This window comes from Protopterus annectens, chromosome 3.part1, assembly GCF_019279795.1.
Source record: "Protopterus annectens isolate FY-2018-M chromosome 3.part1, PAN1.0, whole genome shotgun sequence".
NCBI classification, from domain to species: domain Eukaryota; kingdom Metazoa; phylum Chordata; order Ceratodontiformes; family Protopteridae; genus Protopterus; species Protopterus annectens.
Genome location: NC_056732.1, coordinates 1303490297 through 1303508838, shown reverse-complemented (window position 1 = coordinate 1303508838; position 18542 = coordinate 1303490297). Strand labels below are relative to the sequence as shown.

At 40.4% G+C, this 18542-nt stretch overlaps 1 protein-coding gene across 1 annotated transcript in view; it reads right to left on the bottom strand.

Moving 5' to 3' along the window:
- The window catches only part of TMEM67 (transmembrane protein 67), a 4866727-nt gene that overhangs the window by 2628548 nt on the left and 2219637 nt on the right, over positions 1-18542 (bottom strand). The gene's annotated exons all lie outside the window — the stretch shown is intronic.

The window sequence follows — 18542 nt, the reverse complement described above, 5'->3', positions numbered from 1 at the left end:
CATGCCTCGGACAGTCTTCTCTATGAAATGCCCCCACCCCCAGCTCATGAGGGAGATAGGAAAATGAAGGGATGATCTAGTGTGATCAGTGGGGAAGTTAACCACCAGAGAATATTCTGTCAGCAGATTCTCATTAGACTGACCAGAAACTGCATGGGTTGATGTAGCATAGACCATGAATTGAGAGGTTTACTGCAGCACCTTTATGTAAAATCTGTCATGAGGAATTAAGAGTTACAGAAGCTGTCATTGAGTTCCCAAGAGGTGAAGAATGGGCTTTTCTGCAGGTTTTGGATGACAAAGTACATTGAAAGCCTGATGATCCAGGGTAAAGACTCTGGATTCCAGAAATGTGGTAATTTGCAAGATGGTATCTAGGTGGCATCTTATGAATTCTATCATGTGGACCAGAGCAGCTTGGACTTCTCCATGTTGATTGTGATTCCTAAAAAGAAGTATATCTGAAGCAAGGCTTCCCTGGCTCGAATGGAGAGAGCGCTCTGGTAGCAGTTATGAGCCACTCATGTACGTATGGAAACTCTCAGAACCCTTGCCACTCATGTACGTATGTAAACTCTCAGAACCCTTGCAGTCTAAGACATACTGCAACTACTGCCAAACATTTGGAGAACACTCAGAGTGGGGGATCTGGTGAGACCAAAGGACAGTGCCTTGAACTCAAAATGACTGGCTCCCAGCCAAAAGTGAAGGTACCTCCTGTAATGCCTTGCTACCTTGAGGTGAGAGTAGGTGTCTTGTAGGTCCATCACACACAACCAGTCATACTTTCTAAGAGGAGGGAACAAACTAAACCATGACCATCCAGAATTTTGTCTTACAAACTGGTTTAGTTTGCTGAGGGCCAGAAATGGGCTCAAGGTCCCTATTTTTCTCTTGAACAAAAAAAAATCTCAAGTAGACTCCAGATGCTTTCTGATCTGCTGGGACCTCCTGGATGACTTGTTTCTTTAAGACTTCCAGAGCTGCTATCTTTTTCTGATTGAGTGAAACATTAGGAAGTTTTATTTTCATCTTCTGTGGTTGGGAAACAAAGGGAATAATGTAGCCTCCTGTTCTGGTAATGATTCTCTGCACCTAAGAATCTTGAATGATGGCTAACCAGGCCTGAGAGTGCAGAGACAGTCACCACACCTGCCTGCAGACTGCAGCAGTCAGGTAACCTTTCAGGAGGGCTGGATGAGTTTGTCAGTGAAGTCTGCAGACCACCTCTGTCACATGGGTGACATCCATTCAAGTAGTTCCTCCCTCTTTCTCCTGGGGGGGGGGTCTATCTACAAAACTGTCATGAGCAAAGTTTTGAGATTTGTGGAATCCCAGCCTCATCACCCTTTCATTTCCTAGGGAATGTCCTTTGAGAGATGGAGAAGTGGATACCCACAGCAGACAGAGTTTTTCAATCTTGTTTACTTCTGGTGAGCATATCCTTCACTTTGGGTCCAAAGAGGGTGAATTTGTCATAAGGGCCTTTCCAAAAATATGTCTTGAACTTCTCCACAAAATCGCAGAGATGCATTCAGTGCATCACTGTAGAGCAATGCTGGTCCCTGCAGCTCTGGAAGTGCTAACTGCCACATTGGATTAGAAGTGCATGGACATGTTGGAAATGGACTGAAGGGCAGCTAACTGCAAGTCCACAGTCTCACAGATGTCTGCAGTCAAGGACCCTAAGAGAACTTGGACAGCTCCTTGGTTAAGTTTCTCTGAAATCTGTTTGAATGAACTAGGCAGTTTAACATACGCAAGGCAAACATCACCGAAGCTGAAGTCCACTTTCCAAACCTTTCCATAGCCCTAGACTCTCTGTTGGGGGATGGACAGCAGATAGCTCCTTTTTTGTGGCTGTCACCACCACTATGGCATCTACTACAGGCCCCCTGCTTCAGTGGGCTCTGTCTTGTGGGGAAACAAATAGTCAGGTTTTGTGGATGGACTCCATGTCCAGTCCCTTCCATGCCTGTTGTGAAACCAAATCAATTCACTCATCAGCCGGATGGACCACCCAGAAAGTGGAATATCATTTTTCCTCTCTAACCACCCCCTGCTACAAATGTTTTGGGAAATACTGATTCCTCCAGGGAGGGGGTAAATGATCACTCCAAGATCATGCCAAAGGTACTGTCCAAGGAGGATCATAAGGAACCCCCCCTTCCCCAAAATCAGTATCTGCAAGTGGAGGCTTCTGGACTCCTCCCAGATACTGATTTTGAGGAAAGGGAAGAATCCCTCTGATCCCTTCTTGGAGACATCTCCTTTGGAGACATCTTGGAGTGGTTGCTAGTACTATCAACACCCACAGAAATACCTACCATAACGTTCCATGTTAGGTGTCTTCTTCTCGCCTTCTTTCTTGCTGGATGGGTTCGGAGCCAATCCTCGGCTCCGACTCGGACTATAATAAAGCTCGAGAGCTAATTTTACCGGCTCGAGGCAACCCTATATCCCATGATGCTAGGTGCTAACTACCCAGATCTCGTTTGGTAGCTGAGAACATAGCAATTTTAGCCTCCCAACCCAAGGGACAGAAGGAAAGGGGGAAAAACTCCCATGTGCCACTACCTGAAGCTATAGTTACCCAAGGATAACCAGTTTAGGCTTCAAATTATGAAGGGTGAAGACCCTGATAAAAAAGGGAAATCCTTTCGGTCTATCCAGGCTAGGGGGATGGCGAGTGAGACGCAAGAAAGAAGGCGAGAAGATGACAACTAACATGGAATGTTATGGTAGGTACATAACTTCTCAATGTTAAGTTGTCAATCTCGCCTTCATTCTTGCTGGATGGAACCGCGTCCCTAGCACCTTCATCCCGGGTGGCTCATTGGAACAGGATCTTGAGAACGGTGGAACCAAAATTTGCACCGTTTCTGGAGGCCATGTCTAATTTGTAGTGTGTAATAAAGGTATGAGGAGAGGCCCATGTGGCTGCTGCACAAATAGTATCCACTGGCAATCTAGCTTGAAAGGCTGTTGATGTAGCTAAAGCTCTGGTTGAATGGGCTCTTGGCTTAGAAGGTAATTCTTTACCTCTGAGTTGATAGATATAGGTAATCACAGAGGACAGCCATCTAGACAAGGTTACTTTGGATACCGGAAGGCCCTTTTTACCTTCCGCATTGGACAGAAAAAGATCGATAGATTGATTTAAATTTGCCTGAGAAGCCACCTTGGGCAAAAAAGACGGGTTAGTTCTGAGAGAAACCCTGTCTTTGTGGAAAACTAGATAAGGAGTCTGCTAACCACCCTCTCAAGGTCATGGTCAGAAAGCCTGGAAGACCGAGAGGAATGGCTCCGCTCCAACAGCAAAGGCGATCTCGGAGCCGAGTGAATGGACTCCAGGGATGGAGACCTAGATCTTTTGCGGGTGGAAGATGGCACCGAGACTAGTGGTGCCGATGGAGCCAAAGACACGTCGGCTCTGACCGGAGCCGACTTAGGAGACAAAGTCTTTGAGGCATCGGCTCCAGCCGGAGCCGATGCAGAAGACTGCGACATAGCCATATCGGCTCCAGCCGGAGCCGATCGTGATGCAGTAGGTGAGCCACCAGCCGAAGGCTTGGAGCACGGAGCCGACGGTTTGGATGGCTTCGAAGGTTTACCCGGCAAGGACTTAGCCGGGGAACCTTCGGGCTTTAATAAGCCCCTCAAAATTAACTTATTCCTGTGCTCCTGCAGGACTCTTGGACTGAACGCATGACAAACAGAACAAGAGTCCTGCAGGTGCAGTGGTCCCAGGCAATAAACGCAAGAAGTGTGACCATCTGTCAGCGACATTTTCTGACAGCACGAGTCACACTTCTTGAAGCCTGAGACTTTAATGTCTTTAGATATTAAGGCTGTTAAATAAAGAAAAAACCTTCCTTAGAAGCTAAAACACACACACACACAAAGTAAAAATAAAGGTTAATAACTAATGCACACCTAACTGTCCCAAAACAAGGGAACGGGAAAAAAACGGAAAGGGCCTAAGGCCTAACCTTAACAGGGGAGGGATATAACTTTGGCATTTAGGGATTAACCAAAAATGGGACCTAACAGAGTGGTATAAGTACTAGACTATATAATTATAAAATAAAAGGGGAAAAATTCCTAAGAAAGGAGAAGAAAAATTTTAATTTTTAACTGACCTGTGGAGCCAGTAAAAAAAGCACCTCGCTAGCGAAAGCAGCAAACGAGATCTGGGTAGTTAGCGCCTAGCATCATGGGATATAGGGTTGCCTCGAGCCGGTAAAATTAGCTCTCGAGCTTTAGTATAGGCCGAGTTGGAGCCGAGGATTCTGCAGGAACCTCTACAGAAATCCCCTGTGCGCAAAGCAGTCCTAAGGACCGGAGGGTCAACAGAGTGACGTCAGCAGTTGGCGACCAGCAGACACGAGGTGATGGGAGTATGGAGGCCAACGCAAGACGGAGAAATGCGAGCACAAGGGACAATTACCAGCGTTTCAACAGGAATAACGATGGAGATGGTCCTGTTATTTTTGATAACTACAGAGACTTGGACTTTGAAGTATGGCTTAACAAATCATTTACACGGAGCGGAAAAGGAAAGGACAAACCAGGTACCAGGGAATCTGTTAATACAGTTACATATAAAGACAAATGTAAGGACTTTAAGAAGCTTTTATTTAAATATAAGTCCTTAACTGTAGAAAACTGGTACCTTGAAAAATGTGTAAAAGAAAAGATAGTCCCTAAAGGACTTAGAATTAACAAATTTCCCAACAGTAGTTTTCATGATGAAATGTTTTTTAAAAAAGTATGTGACATTTTAAATGAATGTGGATTGACAATTTTAAGGGCAATGATTGAACATAACACTGAAGTTTTGGAGAAGTTGAAAAGTGATATTGACAAAATTCATGCTGACATTAATAATGATTTACTGCACTCTTTGGAAGAATACAAAGTGGTATATTACAGAACACTGCATGATGCTGATATGGCAGCAAATATTAACATTAATCGTAAGTTAAAGAAATTGGATAGGGATATTTTAGTTTATGAAAAGGGTAATGCGTACAATTTGGGAAAACCAATCCCTAATCAGAGGTCTAGCAACTATTTTAAACCTTCTTTTCAGAATAGGAATAACAATTATTTCCAACAAAGAGGGGGGTTTAGGGAGAAACGTTGGGAACGTGAAGTAATAGATGTTAATAACCAAACGTATTACGACCAATTCCCTAATCTTGAAGGGGCAGGTAGTATGACTAACAATGATGCCCCTGTAGAAACAGAGGAAATACGGAGATCGGAGAGGTTGAGAAATAGGAACCAGCAGACCTCCTATGCACAAGCTACATCAGGAAATAATGCAGGGGGGAGGGGATATCGTGAGCAGAATTTTCATTAACCCCTGCCCCTGAATTAACACATGATTTTGAATACACTACTGATGCTGACAACACTGATTTTAATGGGATTTTAAATACATACAACAATTTTAATATTTTTAACTATACAGATATTATTGTTGATAAAAGTTTTTTTGAATTGTTTATAAAAGGTTTCACCTTTGTTCCAGTGGTGAAACCTAGCATTGATAAATTCATCCTGGATATTAAACTATTTACACGCAAACTTAACTTTAGGCACATATTCAATGATAGAACTGAACATAATAAGATGAACCCTTTAGCTAGGCGTAGCATATACAACCCACCCTTACAGCATGAAATTCTGAACTTTGAAAGATGTGTAATTAATAAAATTCGGGATGAACATAAAGTAAGAAATAGGGTGCAAAGTAACTTGGACAAAAAGGAAATGAAATTATTACACGATTTAAGTAACAATAATAAAATACGAGTGATGAAGCCAGATAAGGGGGGAGGTATAGTCATCATGGACAAATGGGACTATACCAAGAGAATGAAAGATATTTTAGACAAAGACCACCAGTACTGTTTGGTGACTAAAAACGAGATAAACATACTGTACAGGAAGATAGATTTAATTTTAGATGATAATTTGTTCTGTGGTATGATAGATCTCGAGTTACACAAGTTTTTGACAGTACCAAAACCAGTTATACCAGCTATTTTTGGTATACCGAAGATACACAAGTCAGTGGTGGATCCCCCCATGAGACCAATAGTGGCCTCGCAAGGATCAAAAACTCAGACCATGGCAATTTATGTAGACACTATGACCAAGGAATTTTATGATAGATACGAACACATAATCAAAGATTCATGGGATTTTTTGACCAAAATTAATGAAAGTGCCTACAGTGATGAAACGTATTTTATAACAGTAGATGTTAAAGATTTATTTTCCGTTATTCCACAAACCATTGGTATGGAATGGTTTGAAGAGGTGCTTACAGAGATGAAATTTCTTACACCAATTCAATACAGAATGGTCCTAGAATGCATGGAATTAGTGTTAAAATATAATTTTGTATATTTTGAAGGAGATTACTACCATCAGAAAGAAGGGGTAGCGATGGGGTCTGCCTGCGCACCAGTTTATGCTAATATAATTATGCTACACTGGGAAAAACAATATGTTTTTAAATCTGGGTACAATCAATACATTGTCAAGTATTTTAGGTTCCTGGACGATATCTTTATTTTATGGAATGGAAGTAGGGAGAATATAATGGATTTTTTAAAGTATATTAATAACACTACACCTTTTTTGAGTTTTGTGCATCAAATAGAAAAAGAAGAAATACACTTCCTAGACATTAAGTTGAGTAAAGATAAAATAAGAAAATGTTACAGATCAAATGTATTTAGGAAGGAACATTTTTCCAATTCCTACCTCCATTACTGTAGTGACCACCCATATCAACTAAAGAAAAATGTGGTCAAGGGACAAATGATTAGGATGGCGAGGATGATATCAGAGGAAGAAGATTTTTTGAACGAAATGAAATATGTGGAGACAATGTTTATTGAAAGAGGTTATCCTAAAGATATTATAATACCTATAAAAGAATATGTAACGCAGGGCAGGCGGACCAGATACAAACCTCTGATATGTAAGAGGGTCGACATTATAGGTGATAATGAGACACACAATAATAACAATAATGTCAACACCATTAATTTTAACATGGATGGTAGCGATGAAAACAATGGGACCAGCAATAATTTCACACCATATCTTACTATTACCTATTACAAAGATATAGGGTGGTTGAAGAATAGTATCTATGAAGTTTGGAACATGTTCAAAAATATGGCAGTAAAAACTGATGTTTTTAAGAGTGAGCTTAAACTCAGTTTCAGAAGAAATATGAACATAAAGAACACTTTAGAGAGAAAGAAAATCGAGAAGGAAGGGACTAGTAAAAAATATGGGACTTTTAAGTGTGGTCGATGTGCACAATGTCCATACATTGCAGATACAAAGGAACTAACACTACCCAATTTACACTTGACTCTAAAAGCCAAAAAATATAGCACCTGTTATTCCAAAGGTGTTATATATTTAGTAAAGTGTAAAGCATGTCAAAAATATTATGTTGGGAAAACTGAAAGGCAGCTCAAAAATAGAATATATGAGCACATAAGAGATATAAACAGGCATAATGATAATAATGCTCTGTATCGTCATGCAATAGAATGTCAAAAAGCAGATTACAAATTTTGGGTATTGGAAGTAGTAGAATGTATGGAACGAGGGGGTGATTGGGAAACAAAAGTGGAGTACAGGGAGATGATATGGCAACTCAGACTTGATGCCTGTGGTATTTGGGGTCTGAATGATCATATATCTATCACCCCTGCACTGAAAATTTTAGCCAACGACCCAAAAATTAATATGGTATAAAAAGTATTCTCATTTAAGCTTATTAAAAGGTTTTCAAACACTGTTAAATGTTCCTAAATGTTTATAAATGTTTTTAAATGTTTTTTAAATGTTTTTTTAAATGTTTTCTTAAAATGTGTGTGTTTCTGAAGAGTTCTTTTAAATGCCTTAGGACATGTGTTTTTGAACATGGTTTTGAAATGGTTATTGAAATGTGTCCTTAAAATGAACGTGAGAAAAGGAATATGAAATGTATTTTGAAGTGGGTCTTTGGAATGTTCTTCAAATATGGTGAATGTCCTATTGGTAGTGTACGTTAGAAGTTTTTAAACAATTCAAGACAGGATTATTTATGGGATTTTTATACATAATTAATTCAAAAATTATTAACTGAATTACAGTATTAAATTAATACTATATTAAATTTATATTATTTATATTTATATTTATTCATATTTAAGATATATATATATATATTTATAATATTATTTATTTAATTAATTATTTGTATAATTGTATATTAATATATGTGTTATCAATATTGTCAGCATTTTTTAGGTATTGTGTAGTATATGTTCTTTGATCAGCATCAAGATATTTTATTTATTTATTTATTGCTATTTAATTATTTATTTATCAAATCATCTTATTTTTTATGCACTAATTATGCACTTTATGATACAATCAGTACTTTTAATGAAAGCAATATTTAGATTTTTTTCATCTTATCCAACTTTATAAGTTTTAATATTAAGAAGTGATGCCCTTTTAAATTCAAGTCTAACTGCAAAGCAATTAATTAATTAACTACTGTTGGGAATCAATGTATTATATAAAAGGAACACTTGGATCAGTTTTTAAGTGGATTCTGAGGAAGTCTCCGTTGTGGGAGATGAAAGCGCTAAATCTGAGGAGTTTTTAAACTTGTTCTGTTTGTTTACATTAAAGAAATCAGTTTTTAACTACTCGTTATTCGTGGTTTATGCTGGTAAAACATTACGGAGGTGCAGCAGACTAAGAGAGAGACAAAGGACAGCCTTAATAGTGCCGGGACGTGGTTTGTGTTTGGTGATACATTTTCTTTGGTTACAAGTTTCTAATTATAAAATAAAAGGGGAAAAATTCCTAAGAAAGGAGAAGAAAAATTTTAATTTTTCACTGACCTGTGGAGCCAGTAAAAAAAGCACCTCGCTAGCGAAAGCAGCAAACGAGATCTGGGTAGTTAGCGCCTGGCATCATGGGATATAGGGTTGCCTCGAGCCGGTAAAATTAGCTCTCGAGCTTTAGTATAGGCCGAGTTGGAGCCGAGGATCTGCTCCGAACCCATCCAGCAAGAATGAAGGCGAGATTGACAACTTAACATCTCGTGTTATCTTACTTTATGTATGCTTATATAATGTTATCTACACTTTGTATCTGAAATAACTGCTGAACTTTTCTACCTAGGCCTACGCTGAAAATAAGATCAACCAAAGCCAGACTTTCCCAATAAACAAGATAATTAATTTATTTAGTGTTTATCAAAAGCTTCTGATAATGTCTACAACCTGAAACTCTTACATAAACTCGCATCCTTAGAGCTCATCCCTTCACTGCAATGGTTCCATAGCTACCATTCAAACAGAGCACAAGCAGTGATATGGAAAAATGATTTCTCTGTCTTCTTGCCAGTAAATATCGGTGTTACATAAGTATCTATACTAGGCCACATACTCCAACATTCTCATCAATGACCTCTACACTGCTACAAAAAATGATGCCCTAGTTCTCTAAACTCAAAGCCCTTACACAGCAATCCTTCATATCAACTGAAACCTGACTAAAAAATTCACAACCACTTCTAAAAGCTTAAAAATAAATTATTGCTTTTCACCACAAAGCATATCACTTCCAAAACAACATAATTCACTACTGTCTCTGTCAACACCATTACAGAACAAGTAAACCACACAAAATTACTGGGTATCATCACCACTGATGACCAGCTGAAATTTGATCACCATGTATCACACATGGTTAAAAAAACTAATCAAAAACTAGGTACATTATACAAAGTAAACACCTACCTCACTGACAAAAAACATAAAGCCTCTACTTTCTCACTGCCGTATCTCCTCTATGCTGCCTCAATCGTCACTAACATTTAACTCTAACTGTCCAAACCTGAGCAATGGTATAACAAAACAGTCAAATTTGCAGCCAACTACAATGATAGAACATACCCCTGCCTCCCTCAATGTGTTAAACTGGTTATAACTACCACATCAAGTAACTCTTCTGAGCTATTCACAATAGAAAGGCTTCTCTAGAAGCCAGAAAATTGCCCAGCCTTTAACAACTTAATACACTTCTTCCCAATAGAATTTTATGCTCTAAAGAAAAATAATTACTACAACCAAATCATCTAATATTGTAGGTGACTCTCTATATTCAAACAGTGTAACTAAATTATGAAACCACTTTTCACTATCACTGAAAGTAATTCAAAATGCAACTCCTCTATTAATCAGATATAAACCTCACAACAGCCATATATACAACTGTGTCTTGCCTTACACCCCACCTCTTAAATACTATATTAATTTATGCCCTACCTAGTTCCTTCCCTCACTTCCATTTCTTTGAATTTCTAAGCACCAATCATATGATCTATTATCTATCTGACAAACCCACTAATACACTTATCAAATGCTGAATGTTCAATGTCTGCTAAAACATGCATATCTTTTACATTACAGTAGGATAGTTGTCTCTTTTATTATGAGTGTAATCTAATTACCAAACACGTTTAATTGCTAAAATACATTTAATGTCCGTTTATGTATACTGCTGTATGTTTGTTCAAAATACTTCTAATATGTTGGAGATTTATTTTCGCCGGGCCTCCTCTGTAAAAGGGGTTTTAATTAAACCCAGTCAGAGAATCCCAGTAAACAAAAGCAAAATAGAAATGACAAGCGCAAGTGCAACCTTGATGAGTGGATGGGAAACCACAAATTAGACCCAGGGGTTCCACCTGTGACCTCACTGACAGGGGCAACAGGTGCTGATTGAGGTTTCTTTTTTGAGGATAAACTCTTGGCTAGGCTTGTAAGGGCCCCAGGGCCATTAGCCTAGTAATCTCCTATGATCCTATCTCACACACACACACACACACACACACACACACACACACACACACACACACACGTGTGTATTATATCTGCATACATATACATACTACACACATATACATACATACACACGCAATGACCACGTGCATGCACATACAAACACATCTATATGAAAATGAATACAAATATTTCTTAAGAACAGTCTGAATGATTACTGAACAATGCAAAGTACTGTCCATGCTACTCTCTTCTTACTGTTCTACTGACATCTGTGGCATGGGGTGAAGGCCAACTCTCCCTGGGGATGTCCAAAGCTCTAGAAGTTGAGATAAGTAGGCATCCACCTGTGGCTAATTCCCTTTTAATAATATTCAGCACTGACCGCATATGATAAATATAGGGAATAAGAGACTCTAGTATGTCACATATTACTTTGAAATCATTGTGTAACCACATCTAACAGCAATGACATTTCCAATATACTGCAAGAAGCAGATATCAGACTAGTACTACTAGAATCTATTTTTGAAGAAGCAGTTTTATATCTAGTGTTCTCAATCAGGGAGGGATGAAAGATCTTAGAGTGAAAGGAAGGCATCATTTTGAGAATAAGTTAGTACCAAAAAGTATGCATCACAGATAATTTAACTACAGAGTCAAGTCAAACAAAAGATATGGTTCAGTAAATCAGGAGAGTGGATTTTGGCAAAACAGCACAATGCATGAAAATTGTAGTCAAGAAAGTTACTGTGAAATGATAAAGGAGATGTACAAAAGGTGACATCACCAAAGAAACAAATCTTTATGAGAAAAGGAAATATTAAAATCAGTACCAGGAAAAACCATCTTGACTCGTACATGAAGTGGCACTGAAGGTTAAAAACATTTACAACATACAGGAAACATCAAGAGACAAGGAGAAAACGTACAAAGCAAGCAGTATACATCAACTGTGAAGAAAGTAGAAAGTCAGAAATTCAAAGGCTCAAACCAAGGAAAGAAGACAGTTCTGTCATAAGGAAACAGAACAATGTAGTGATACAAAGAATCAAAGCAAATAAATAGGTATATCAAAACTACAGCAGGGAAAAACACAACTAAAGGAATATCCATTCATCCCACAACTCTATGGGCACAAATTCATCTTGAGTGGGTACTAACCCATCACAGTATGAGCATGCACACACACTCAGACAAATTAGGAGCACCTATGTACCAGTTTAGAAAATTGCCATTTCACACATGGCACATTTTCAGGATGAGGAAGGAAAACAGAGCTCCCTGCAAAAACTCAAGCGAGTGAGCACAGAAAAGACATGCAAAATCTGCGCAGAAGCCATCCCACACAAAGAACTGAACTGGAGAACCATGAACTTTGAGACAGCAACCCTAACCCTTGTACTGCTATTTTAGCCTCAATATTCAAGGTGGAAGAGGAAAACCTATTATACAATCTGGAGAAATAAAAGGAAACAATGGGTTGATCCCAGTCTTTTCAATAATTAATGGTTAAGAAGGAACTTCAAAATATCATGGTATAGAAGGCAGTGGGGTCTGACAGGATTCACTCAAATTCTAAGAGAACAAAAAGAAGTAGCGATGTCACCAATAACACTTTTAACAAATGATGAGAGCACAGGAAGACAAGGTTCCTGAAGAATGAAAGAGGACAAATGACAGATCCAACACCCCCCACTCCCCAGGAAGAGCAGCAAGAAAGAGGATTAACACCTTCACTGATAAGAACATTTTTATTTATGTTTTCTTACTCAGGCCAATCAGCTGGATGAAGACTCGTATTTATAGGAGGTTCGGTTAGAGAAGTGACAGTTTACATACTGCACAAGTTACACACATATAGCAAAAATAAATGCACAAATATTAGAATATTCAGATACCAACATTATTTCATGACAGAATCAAGCACATATTTATATTGCCCAACAGTTACATTCTAGTATAGACTGAAACAGCAAAAGATACAACATGAGTAACCATATCTTTGGCACCCTAGTCTTTTTGTCATAAGTGATTCTAGCTTTTTTCTTTTAGTTTCGTTGATAAGGTTTTAAGGCAGGTGATACTGATGAATACCTCAATGCCACAAGAAATATTTAGTGTATTAAAACATTAATATACAGATCATGTAAAAGGAAAGGTCCTAGCAAGACATCATATACTCACAAATTATCACATCTAGTGACTCCATTTTTACACTTATTAAATAGATGAACAGAGTCTCAAGAAGATTATTCTTAAATGTAGTTTTAAGTAATAAGTACACAGACTGGAAGGTTGTTTCAAATTTTACCTCCATAATTTGTTAATGTGGCATTTCTGAAGGAGCTGTGGGAACAGCAAATTTTTCAAATGAATTCCAGAGGAGAAAAGGCTGCTAGAAAGTGAGCATCACTGCAGGTAAAGATGCGGAGACGAAGAAATGGCAAGGTACAGCATAGTTAACTACAAATTCAGTAAAGTAAAGTTTACTGCTTGAAAAGCTGTTGCAAGCGAGCACAGAGGTTGAGCATAAGGAGCAATGAGATATGAATCTGGAACACTTAAGGAAAATTTATGAAGGCTGACTTGCATTACATCTATATAGATAACTGAAATGTAGAATACTGGGGGGGGATGGGTTGGGAAGCTGTATGTTTTGAGTAAAATGGTTATGGTAAGGCCTAATTCAATACAAGTTCCCAGTCATTTGTTGACTTTATTTTTAGGTGCTTTGACTACGTAGAGTGAGAGATGTCAAGTATCATTTATTTATTTAATTACCTATTTGTTGACTGGGCAAGCCCAATGGACAAACTGCCCCTTTTCAATGTGATCCATGAGGTTTGCCTGCTTAAGTGACTTACTCAAGAGTCACACAGTATGCAAATTAAGTTGAAAGGAAACCATTACATCGTGAGCACAGGAAGTAGCTCAGTAAACAACTCAGAGATTTAAGTCCTCTGTGAAAGCAAGCCAAATAAGCCTATGCCATTCACATCATTACAGAACCAATAAGGCTTCCATTTTAATTATTACTGAGATGACTGGGGAATCAAGTGTTTGATGCTAAGAGCTACAAGACAGACTTGATTTAGTCTTGACTGAATTTTAAGTAAAATGTTCAGCCACTGCTTATATGTCAACAGCTATCCTGCATTGTATTGAAAGGGTATGAATGTTGGCTTTGTAAAGCAAGGCAGTGTCATTATGATACTACATCGTGAGAATGTTTCTACGATGATTGGACAGGCAACTTGCATCTTACACTGCATTTTTAACATCAAGACATTTACTTGAAATTTCTGCCTAGTTTGGTGTTACTGTCTTGTTTTATTTTGCAATAGCTGCAGTATTGTGGTACTGTACACAACCTTATACTTAAATTCTTAGGATTAGATATTGTGTTTATTATTTGCCTTTTTAAGCTACACTTACAGAGCTTTCTATTCATTACAACTGCTGCTGATTTCCATGCTCTTTTCACTGTTACAGTCCCCACCCACTCCACTTTTACATTAAGTACTGCTCTTCAGAGCGCTCAACTTTTACCAATAGAATTTGGAACGAAGTAAAAAAATAACTAAGGAAAGGGACACATTTTACATGTTGGCACTATTATCTTAGAAATTCTCAAAATAATTTCCAATTTTTAGGAGGAATAGAACAAAATTTAGAAAAACATCAGAGGTGTCCCTATAAAAAATGGACAGTTGTGCAATCTGCTCCTCTCCCTACTGCTGCCTCCTGGTTGCTACAGTAATCATACTGTAGTTCAATATGTGTACATACCTTTAAGAAGCTATCCAAAGGCTTGCACAAGTGTTTAAATACTGAATACGTGTGAGCCTGACTTTTAGTTATGTACTTACCATAACTTTGGATGTATGGGATCCATCTCGCCTACATTCACAACATATGGGTTCGGAGCCGATCCATCGGCTCCGACTCGGCAACTAATACACCAGCACGAAGTCTCTCATTGGCTGGGCTACTCCCTATCCCAGGATGCACTACACCTGCTTCCCCAGATCTTGTTTGTTCGCTTTCATACACCCATGCAAACACAGAAAAACTAGTAGTCACTATAACCAACTAAAGTTCTTCAAGAAAGATCTCCAAGAAAAAAGAGACTACAGCTCCTCTAGATCCGAATGGAAGGGGGAAGGAGGGTGGGTACTTATGAATGTAGGCGAGATGGATCCCATACATCCGAAGTTATGGTAAGTACATAACTAAAAGATGTAATGGGATCCTATCTCACCTACATTCACAACATATAGGACAGCGTCCCTAGCACCTACATCCCGGGTGGCTCATTGGAACACACTCCTGAGAACTGTGGAACCAAAGGAAGCTCTGCCTCGAGAAACCACATCCAATTTGTAATGAGAAATGAAAGTGTGCGGAGAAGTCCAGGTTGCCGCAGCACAAATATCATCTATTGATAACTTGGAGTGAAAAGCTACGGAAGTAGCCATTGCCCTGGTAGAATGAGCCTTGACTGGAAAGGGAAGGTCTTTGTTAGCCTGTGAATAAATAAAAATGATACAATCTTTAATCCATTTAGATATGGAGGTTTTTGTTACTGGTTGACCCAATTTGTTCACTGCAAAGGAAACAAACAATTGATTTGATTTCGCGTTTGAGCGGTTCTATTCAAATAAAACGCAGTTGTCTATGTACGTCCAATTGATGCAAAGTATATTCTGCGTTATTAGAGAATTCTGGGAAAAAGACAGGGAGTTCTATAGTTTGTTGCATACAGAAAGAGGAGGCCACTTTTGGTACAAATGCAGGGTTTAATTTCAATGAAACTCTATGCTTGTGAAAAATCAAATAGGGAGGATCAGAACAAAGAGCTTGAAGTTCTGAAACTCGCCTAGCAGATGTTATGGCTACTAAAAGGCCGTTTTCCAAGACAGAAATTTTAAATCACAAGTAGCAGCTGGTTCGAAAGGACGGGCAGTTAGGGCAGCAAGAACCATATTCAAATCCCAAGGGGGGACAGGATGAGATAAAGGAGGCCTAAGGAGCCAAGCCCCTTTAAGGAAAGCCTTACAAAGTTTGTGAGACATCAATGAAGGTTCAAATGAAGCATGAAAATTAGAGATCGCCGCTAACTGAACCTTAATGGTAGAAACTGAAGAGCCCGACTGAAAAAGAGAGGCCAGAAAATTCAGAACCTCCGATACTGGTGCAGTGAGAGGATTTATACCCCGTTCTTGAGCCCAGAAGGCAAACCTTTTCCATTTACTGGAATAAAGTTTGATGGTGGAAGGTTTATGAGAAGAAGACAGTATGTGGACCACGTCCGGCGAGAGAGCATTGTCTCGGACTAAGGATGGAAGTGGAGTAACCATGCTGCCAACTTCAGGGACCTGAGAGACGGATGAAGCCGTCCTGACTGATGAGTCAACAGGTCTGGCACGGATCCAGAAACCATGGACCTTCTATCGCATGCCTCTGTAGGAAAGGAAACCAAACTTGACGAGGCCAGTGCGGGGCAATCAAAATCATCTCGCTCTCCATGTAAATGGCCTTCTGTATCACCCTCGGTAGAAGGGGAACGGAGGGAAGGCGTAGAGAAGACCGGGGGGCCAAATGTGAGTCAGAGCGCCCCTGGGAATCTGTCCCTGAGAAGGAAACAGTGTGAAGAACTCTCTGCATTTCGCATTGTGAGGGCTGGCAAACAGGTCGCAGCAAGGAAGACCCCATCTGTCGAAGATTTTCGCAGCTATACCCTGGTTGAGGGACCAACCGTGGGGTAAAAGAATGGTCCTGCTTAATCTGTCCGCAATCACATTGGACTTCCCCGGTATGTGCGTTGCCATTAGAAAGCGGTTGGTAGCTACCGCCCAGTGCCAAAGTCTCATGGCTTCTCTGCATAGTGGGTAAGACCTGGTTCCACCTTGCTTGTTTATGTACCACACCACCAACATGTTGTCGGATAGGATAGTAATCGGGCCCTGTGGGAGAGCGTGATGGAGAGCTTGGAGTACCAATAGTACCGCTCTCATCTCCAGGACATTGATATGCAAATGCGTTTCCTGGATCTGCCATGTGCCTTGGACCGACCTGTCCAGGTAATGACCCCCCCACCCTACCTGGCAGGCGTCCGTAGTCACAGTGGCAACGGGACGTTGAGGTATAAAGGGTCGCCCCTGGTCAAGATTTGATTGGAGGAGCCACCAATGCAGATCTCGACGGCAACTTTCCGTGATTATGATTAAGTGGTTCAAGGGAAGTTCCTGATAAGACCATTGAACCGACAGTAGCCATTGTAAAATTCGCATGTGAAGTCTGGCCAAGGGAACTAAAAGTATGGTCGACGCCATCGAGCCCAACAGTTGTAGGATCCGATGGGCCGGGGCTCTTTGTAGGGGGAGACAGGATTTGACTTGATCTTGTAAGACCTGAATTCCTGCTGCCGGTAAAAGGCGCATTCTTTTGTGTCTAAGTCTGCGCCTATGAAAGTAATACGCTGAGATGGCTGTAGTACAGATTTTTGCAAATTGAACGTGATCCCCAAGAAACGCCCAAGGTGAACGTGGCTCTGAGCGCTTGGAGTAGTAGATGCTCGGAGGTGGCAGTAAGGAGCCAGTCGTCTAGATAAGGAAACACCTGGAATCCCAGACTTCTCAGGTGAGCAGTTACCACTGCCAGACACTTGGTGAACACCCTGGGGGCTGTGGTGAGACCAAAAGGCAGTGCTCGGAATTGGAAATGACTGACTCGAGGCGAAGCGTAAATGTCTCCTGGACTCTTGAGCTATGGGAATGTGATAGTAAGCGTCCTGGAGATCTATGGAGCACATCCATGCATCTTTTTCCAGCAAAGGAAGAATAGATTGAAAAGTGACCATTCGGAATTTGGACTTCTTTACGAAATGATTCAATGAACTGAGGTCCAAAATGGGCCTGAAGTCCCCTGTCTTTTTTGGTACCAAAAATAATTTTGAGTAAGTTCCTGATCCGATCTGGTCGATGGGGACAGGCTGGATGGCTCTTTTTTCTAGCAGCTTTGAAACCTCTAATGCTGCCTGATCCCGCTGACTGGGTGGTACGTCCGGGATTTCCCTTAAAGAAGGGGGGGGTTTGTTGAAAGGGATGATATATCCTCCGGTAATAATGCGCAGCACCCACTGATCGCTTGTTATGGATTCCCAAGCTTGTGGGTGCGCCGCAAAGCGACCCCCGACTGGCTCCGGAGATGCACAGTCGGGCAACAACTCAGGAACGCTGGTTGTATGAAGAACCACGAAAGGAATCGCGGTCTCCAGAGTTACGGGGGCCTCTGCCACCTCTGGGGCGGCGTCTTCCAAAATTCCCCCCCCTGCCTCTGGAGGGGGAATCACTGGGTGGAGTAGGGAAAGACTTCTGAGATTTTCTAAACCACATTTTCCCTCCTCTCCCAGCCTTGGGGTAAGGCCTAGAAGGAGCGGAAAATCGGGCCCCAACGGCAGTCAAAGTCTTGCCCTCCTGCTCGCACCGAGTTAGTGTGTCCTTCACCTTGGGTCCAAACAAAGATGACCCATCAAAGGGGGTGTCGGCGAAGGAAGACTTGAAGGCCTCCGCGAATGAACACAAGCGTAACCAGGCTTGTCTCCTGAGGGCAACGCCTGTTCCCGCTGCTCTACTCGCCCCTTCGGCTGCA